Source organism: Antechinus flavipes, chromosome 6 (genome assembly GCF_016432865.1).
Source record: "Antechinus flavipes isolate AdamAnt ecotype Samford, QLD, Australia chromosome 6, AdamAnt_v2, whole genome shotgun sequence".
Taxonomy (NCBI): Eukaryota; Metazoa; Chordata; class Mammalia; order Dasyuromorphia; family Dasyuridae; genus Antechinus; species Antechinus flavipes.
Genome location: NC_067403.1, coordinates 256075102 through 256082467, shown reverse-complemented (window position 1 = coordinate 256082467; position 7366 = coordinate 256075102).

Below are 7366 nucleotides of genomic sequence, written 5' to 3'. Positions count from 1 at the left end.
GAGGAGGAGGAGCAAGATGGGAGGAAGAGGCGGGAGCGAGGAGGAAGAGAAGTAGGAGGAAGCGGAAGGGAGCTGCGTAATAGCAGGTGACGTTGGCAGAGCTTTATCACCGTGGGCTGGGCGTGCGTGCAGTGGGCGCTTAATAAATGCTAGTCCTCTGAGAGCGCGAGGCTTTGTGCGCCCACAGGGCCCCAGGGCCAGGCCGGTGGTGTTCGTCCTTATTAGTTTTCATCTGAGGAAATTGAGGCTCCGAAGGGAAATCGTCCACCGCCATCCCTCCAGCGAGTCTCCGAGTCAGAGAACCTGGGTTCAAATCCTGCTGTAAGCCCTTAGAGGCAAGCCCCAGTTTTCCCAGCTAAGACATGAGAGGCTGGCCAGGAGGCCACCAGATGGCCTGGGGTCCTCATCCCCTCCAGGATGGGGGGGGGCGCTCCAAGGCTGAGGCTGAAGATGCGCAGCAGAAGTGGGGGATCAGAGCCGAGAGGGAGAGTTGTACCTCTTAGGGGCTGGGGGGGGGAGGAGTGGGGCCCTGGAAGGATGAGGGGGAAGGGATTAGAGTGGGGCGTGGGAGCTGGGGGGGCAGATTGATGACCAGATACGTGGGGTGGGGGGACTCTCAGAGGCACAAGTGGAGCCCCCGGGGGCGCTGGACCTCGGCTGGGCCCATGTGAGGGGGAGAACTGGGAGGTCCCTTTCACAGTCCCCTAGCAGGACTGCAGGAGCCGGGAAAGGAGGGGCCACCAAACTCATCAGGGAAGGAAGGAGAGAACCTTGCAGGCCACCATCATCTTGATTGGGTGAAATCAGGTCCCGAAGTGCAGAGTTCAAATCCCATCTCAGACACTGATGAGCTCTGGGACCCTCTCTGCCTCAGTTTCCCTAGCTGTAAAATGGCTGGAAAAGGATGGCCAACTCCTGCAGCATTTCTGCCCAGAAAACCCCAAAGCGGTGGGAAGAGTCAGCCAGAGGCATGCAGACTCGGGTCTTCCTAACTCCAGAGCCCACTCTATGACCCGCGGGGGAACCCAGGCAGACTCCTCATTGGCTTGGCCCAGAATGGCCTCCGCGGCAGCCCCGGGGACCTTGGCCCTGAGCCACAGTGGAAAGATTCCTCCCTGGCTCCGGATCCAACTGCTGCTCCCTGATGAGTGCTCAGCCAGCCTTTGTCTGAAGCCCTGCAGGTTCAGGCCTGGAAGGAGCGGCGGGTGAGAGGCTGGGCTGTCCAAGGGCGTCTCAGGGGCGGAGGACCATCCACAGGCCAGAAAGTTTCCTCCCTCCCGAGGTTTCCCAAAGCTCTGATTGTTCGGGAGGTTCCTCTTTGGATTCCCTGGCCCGGCTCTTCCTGGTCTAAGCTTTGGGGCCAAGCCAGACAGATGGAGGCTTCCTTCGATGGGGGGCAGCGCGCCTCTCTCCTCGTGCAGGGCGCTTCTTCCTTCGGACGCTTGGAAAGCTCTCGGGTCCCCCACGTTCGTTCCCAAATATATCCCCCTCCCTCCTGATCCATCCAGGCCTCCCTTCCGATTGACTCCTGGCTTCTCTGTGGTCCAGGGAAACCTGTCAACCCTTGGAGCAGGAGTTAGGCCCCTGCAGGGAGCACAGTCCCTACGGGGAGCACGGTGCCTTTGGGGAGCACGGCCCCTACGGGGAGCACCTCATTCGGCGCCCCCGTGGAAAGCCTGTGCCGAAGCATCTGGAGGGTGTTAGACTGGAGATCTGGGCCTGGATAGCCTGGGACTTGGTCGGCTCTGCTGACCACATGGGAAGGGGAAGCATTTCTTGTGGATGCACGTCTGCCTGTATGTGTGTGTGTGTGTGTGTGTGTGCGGGGGGAGGGGTGGTGTGTGTGAATATCCTTTTATAATTGATGCTAATCTAGGGGAGGGGTGGGGGCAAGGAGGGAAAATTAGAACACAAGGTTTTGCAAGAATCCAAGTTGAAAAATTATCTACCCATGTGTTTTGAAAATAAAAAGCTTTGGGGCAGCTGGGTGGTGCAGTGACTAGAGCACCAGCCCTGAAGTCAGGAGATCTGAGTTCAAATCTGACCTCAGTCACTTAACACTTCCTAGCTGTGTGGCCCTGGGCAAGTCACTTAACCCCAATTGCCTCAGCAAAAAAAAAAAAAACAAAATCAATGAAAATAAAAAGCTTCAATAAGCATCACTTGAGTTAATCCATTTAGTTCAGGAGGATAATAAGAGAAAGCAAGAAAGAGATGAGAAGAGCAAACAAGTAATTTGCTTTCTTTTTTATTTGTTTTGTTATCTATGTTCATTTTGTCTTATATATTTTACTTACTTTTTATTTAACCTTTTAAACATGTCGTCTTCTATATATTTCTTTGCTTTCATGAAATGCATTTCTGACAATAAATAAACAAATAAATGACGCTTCATATAAAAAGGGGAAAAAATGGATGCTAAGCGACTAATGGAATGAAGGCCCAGGGACTAGCACTAGTCATGGAGGCAGCTTCCCAGTGGTTGGAGCACTAGGGCTGAAGTTGGGAGGACCGCCATTCAAAACCAGACTCAGACACTTACTCGCCCTCTTATGTGCCTCAGTTTCTTCAGGATCAGATGAGATAATATATGGAAATACGCGGGACAGTGCCCGGCACATAGTAGGTCCCATATAAACGCTGGCCGTTATTTAGAGTGGGAGAGATGCACCCAGGGGCCACTAAGAGAAAAGGGTCCCCTCGGAGGGGACGCGGGGCAAGCCTCACAGCGGCCGTTTTGCTTGGCTAACCGGACTTGCTTCCTATTCCCTGGCTGTGACGTGTTTCTTGGGCCGGGGCTAAGCTGGTGAAGCAAAAGGCAGGGCTACCGTTCCCTGGGGAACTATTGAGGGAGGGGCCTTCGAAGCCCAGACTCTTAGGGGAGCAGACCCCCAGTTCCGGCCCGAGGCCCTCAGAGAACGGGAGGGATCACTCGGCCCTGGCTGTCCCGGACTCGGTTCCCTTCTCCCCAAAGGTAACGACCGTGGGCAGCCAATTTCTGACACTCTCCAAAGGTGCCTTTGAGCTTGCTCAGACATGGGAGACGCCAAGGCCGTCCGCTGCCTCCCGGGCCATTGTTGCCACCCTGACTTCTTTCTTGCCACTGGACTTCAGTGACTCTAGAAGAGGGGCAGCTGGCTGGCACAGTGCTTAAAGCACCGGCCCTGACATCAGGAAGAGCTGAGTTCAAATCCAGCCTCAGACACTTAATATTTCCTGGCTGTGTGACCTTGGGCAAGTCACTTAAGTCCAATTGCCTCAGCAAAAAACAAAACAACTCTGGAAGAGAGCGGCAGGCTGATGACTTTGTGCAATCTAGTTCACAGCAGGCAATTCCTCACCCGTGATGACGCCGGTCCCCTTCCGATCTAAAGGGCAAACGACAGCAAAGGGGCCAGATGTCGGATGCTCTCCGGGCCCGCAGTCGTGAGCCTCGAGATAGCCCGCTTACCCCCATGAGCCAAACTAAAGGAAACCGACTGTGGAAAACGTAAGGACTCTGCTCGGTGACCACCGGGGATGACCCACGCTGAAGGTTCGCCCGGACCCATAACGTTCCTACCGGGAGCTTTCATCCACAATCTTCCCTTTTGGGGCGCCTTCCAGGTTCCGCTCAGCAGGCAATCCCTCGAGCTTTCCCAGTCACCGAGGACGGGCGCTCACTCCCACGCGGATGCTTTGGGCAAGATCGCCAGACGTCCTGGATGAGGGCAGACGCCGCCCCGCTGAGGTGGGTTATTTGAGTTAAAAAGGCGGTGGGCCGAGATGACAGCGGAGGGAGTGACGGTGCGGGACTTCGGTGATCGGGGCTCGACGCAGCCTCTGAAGCAGGAATTCAGAGGAGCGTGGCCCGGCTCTGTTCTGCTCGAGCTCATTCGGACCCGACAACGAACATCAAGAAAACGGGTTCTGCCCGGGCCAGCGGCGCTCCATAGAGAAACCATCTTTTGCTTTTGGCAAAGCAGAAACGTTAAATGCTGGGGACAGGTCCCCTTGCCTCGGCAGTGCACTTCCACATAGGGCCACATGATCGTCAGATTGATCCACGTGCTGCCGGATTGGGAGGCTCCGAAGGAAAGTGGGAGGAAGAAGAGGAATTAGACTGACCCCCAAACCGAAGGCTCCAGAGCCGCTCTGCTGACCTTGTTAAAAGCTGGACATCCTACCCGCGCCGCACCAGGAGCCTCGGTGGCTTCCATGTGAATTGTCTCAGGAAGAGGCTGAAGATCCCCCGGCAACGGGAGGTACCAGACACTGGGGCCTTTCTCCAGCTGAGCTGCCCAGGAGGGAGCCAAACTCCACGGGTTGTTCCAATGTCCAACCAACGTTTGCCTAAAAGACTATTTTACGGGGAACTCTCATGCGACGGGTGCCATCACTAAGGGCAGGAGAAGAGAAACAAGGACATTCTCGGGAGAACTTTGTCATCCATCAAGGGGAGACACCGGCCCGGGAGCGTCCAGGGGAGAAGGGGCCGCTCCAAACAAAACTCAGAAAAATGCAAGATATCCAGATGTCCACGGGACGTTGGGCCCGACCTGTGGTGGCGCCTTCGAGTCAGGTTGTTCTGACCGGCCACAGCCACACGCTGAACCTTGACCTCCACGTGGTGATGTCATTAGGGCCCACTGAGAGAGCAAGGAACCAAAACCAACAAAACTCTATTTGAGGAAGTGCTGGGACCAGCCGTGCTTCCTTCAGACTTGGCCCCGCCCGTACCTCCCCCTACTCCTGGATCCCCGGCCCCTGGTTTTCAGCTCCCTTTCATCTGATGTCCTCCACGCTGGAGTGGAGGCCCTTTGAGGGCAAGGGTGACTTCCTGCTTGGGCCTGTCTCTCTAGGACTTGCCCTCTCTCTATCTCTCCAAACACACAGGTCTGGTCTCTATGCAATAGTTCCAAGTGGGGGTCCCCGTAGGACCGTGGCTAGAGAGCCCATCATCGCGCGGGCCCTCTGTGCCGCTGCCCGCTGGGTACTGTCCCTGCCGGCGCCACGCGTTCAGGGCTCAGGCCACAGGAGGTAAGCTCCCCAGTGTTCACATTCACCCCTCCTGAGGAGAGCCACACCCCTCCTTTCTCACCCCTTCCTGCTGGCTCCCAGCCTGCCCTTGGTGATGACTCTGGCCCTGGGGTCAGCAGAGGTTGAGAGATATAATGTGGTGTTATAGCCCATGTTACTACAGATGTCATCCCCCCCAGACCCCTCCCAAAGGCTTCCTTTCCTCAGACAATACCCGCTCCCATCATCCCTCCCATCATCCCCCCAGACCCTTCCCAAGGGCTTCTCTCAGATAGCACCCCCTCCCATCATCTTTCCCGTCATCCCCCCAGACCCTATTCCAAGGGCTTCCCTCCTTCAGACAGTACCCGCTCCCATCATCCCTCCCGTCATCCCCCCAGACCCCTCCCAAGGGCTTCCCTCCCTCAGACAGTACCCACTCCCATTAACTGGATGCAATAATTCACTTTTTTTCTTTCCTAAAAACATTTTTAAATAATGACTCCAACTAGCATTGGCAATCAGAAACATTTCAGGATATGCAGAGCGGCACAGCTAATGTGGAAATGGATTTGCCTTTCTTCATCTCTATAATGGATATATTATATATCTAATAATATAATATATAATTATATATAATATTAATAATGATATATAATAACTGAAGATAAAAAAATTTTAAAGAAAAAGGGGCCACAATTCACTCTTGATAGTCATGTGACTTCCGAATCCTCCCCAGCAAGCCCAGCAAGCCAAAGAAATGTCCAAAGTTAAAGCCGGGCCCTCCCTCCCGGCCTGTCTGAGGGAGGAGGAGGAAGGGGGGACCAGTTCAAAGGTATGTTCTGGACCTTCTGGAGCTTTCCTTGTCGGGAGGATGCCGGAGAGCGGTCAGGAGCAAGGATGGAGTAGATGGAGATGGATTGAGGGGTGGGGGCAGGGACATGGAGGCTGGGAGGGAACCGAGGGACTCACAGACAGGACAGAGGATAGAAGGTAGATTCAGGAGAGACAGAGGAGGCAGCTGTGATCAGGGAACGGTCCTGAGTTCGAATCACGGAATCGGAAGCTGTGGGAATAGTGAGATGGGGGGGTGGGGGTGGCCGGCACTGGCCGATGTATTTTGACGTCCAGAGGTGGAGGTGGAGAAGGACCGGGTGCCAGATTCTCTCCTTGAGCAACGGAGAGGGGAACGACCGAGGGACTCACTCGACACCCCACAATTTGGCAAAGGTGACCCCAGGTTTAGGCCCCCTGAGCCAGAGACCGACACAGTGGGGAGGTCAATGGGAGCAAGCGTTTAGAGATCCGCCTGGGATGAGGTGAGAGAGGTCATGAAACAGCCCGTTCTTTAACTCGGGTCCTTTCCACTGGGCAGGTGCAAAGGGAGGCAAAGGCCGGACTCTGTGAGAGCAGAAATAAAACAGGCAAACCAACCAAGCCCAGCAAGGAAGGAAGCAAGGGCCATCAACCCGGGAATGGACAGGGAACAGTGAATGGGTGCAGGGAAAGGCCCGGTGCACAGTGGTTAGCGCCCCAGGCCTGGAGTCGGGAAAAGGCGTCCTCCTGAGAGCAGAGCTGTGTGGCCTGGGATGGCTCGACCCTTTGACTCGGTTTCCTCCCCTGTAATATGAGGAAAGACCAAAGCATTCCAGTATCTACCAAGAAAACCCCTAAACAGCTGGTTTGTTTGTCAGCCCTCTTCACCCCACTCGGTGACAATTTAAAAAGGAGTTAAATCATTAAAAAAAAAAAAAAAAAAACTGATGGCTTCATGAAGAGTCAAGCATGGCTGCGTCTCCCCCAGCTGCTATCCTGCAACCCCCTTTTATGTTTTGGGTTTTTTTTCCTGAGACAATAGGGGTTAAGTGACTTGTCCAGGGTCACACAGTCAGAAAGTGTTAAATGCTTGAGGTCGGATTTTGAACTCAGGTCCTCCTGACTCCAGGGCTGGTGCTCTAACCACTGCACCCCCCAGCTGCCACCAGTCCCCTTTCTACATCTAACATTGAATCGGATCCCAAGTAGCCACATTTTGGCTCCTGCCAAGCCTTCCCAGGAGGCACAGCGGCTTTAGGGCAGCCTTAGGGCGCCCATGCCAACCGGGCCCAACCCTGGGTGACTTCCTAACTTTGCTGCTGACTCTCCCCCTCCCTCAGGCTATGGATAATGGGCTGGGCCTGGTAGGAATTATTCTTGCCATCATTAGGTCTACACCCGTTCCATTCTTGGTTTGAGGAGGAAATGGCTTCTAACAGGCACAGTGGCCCCTGAAATTTCTGAGAAAATCCCTTGTAACTTCCAGAGGAGGCGGCCGCATGTTTTTATTGCCTCCGTCTTACAAGGAAGGGTCTCAATGACCGGGGCCGGG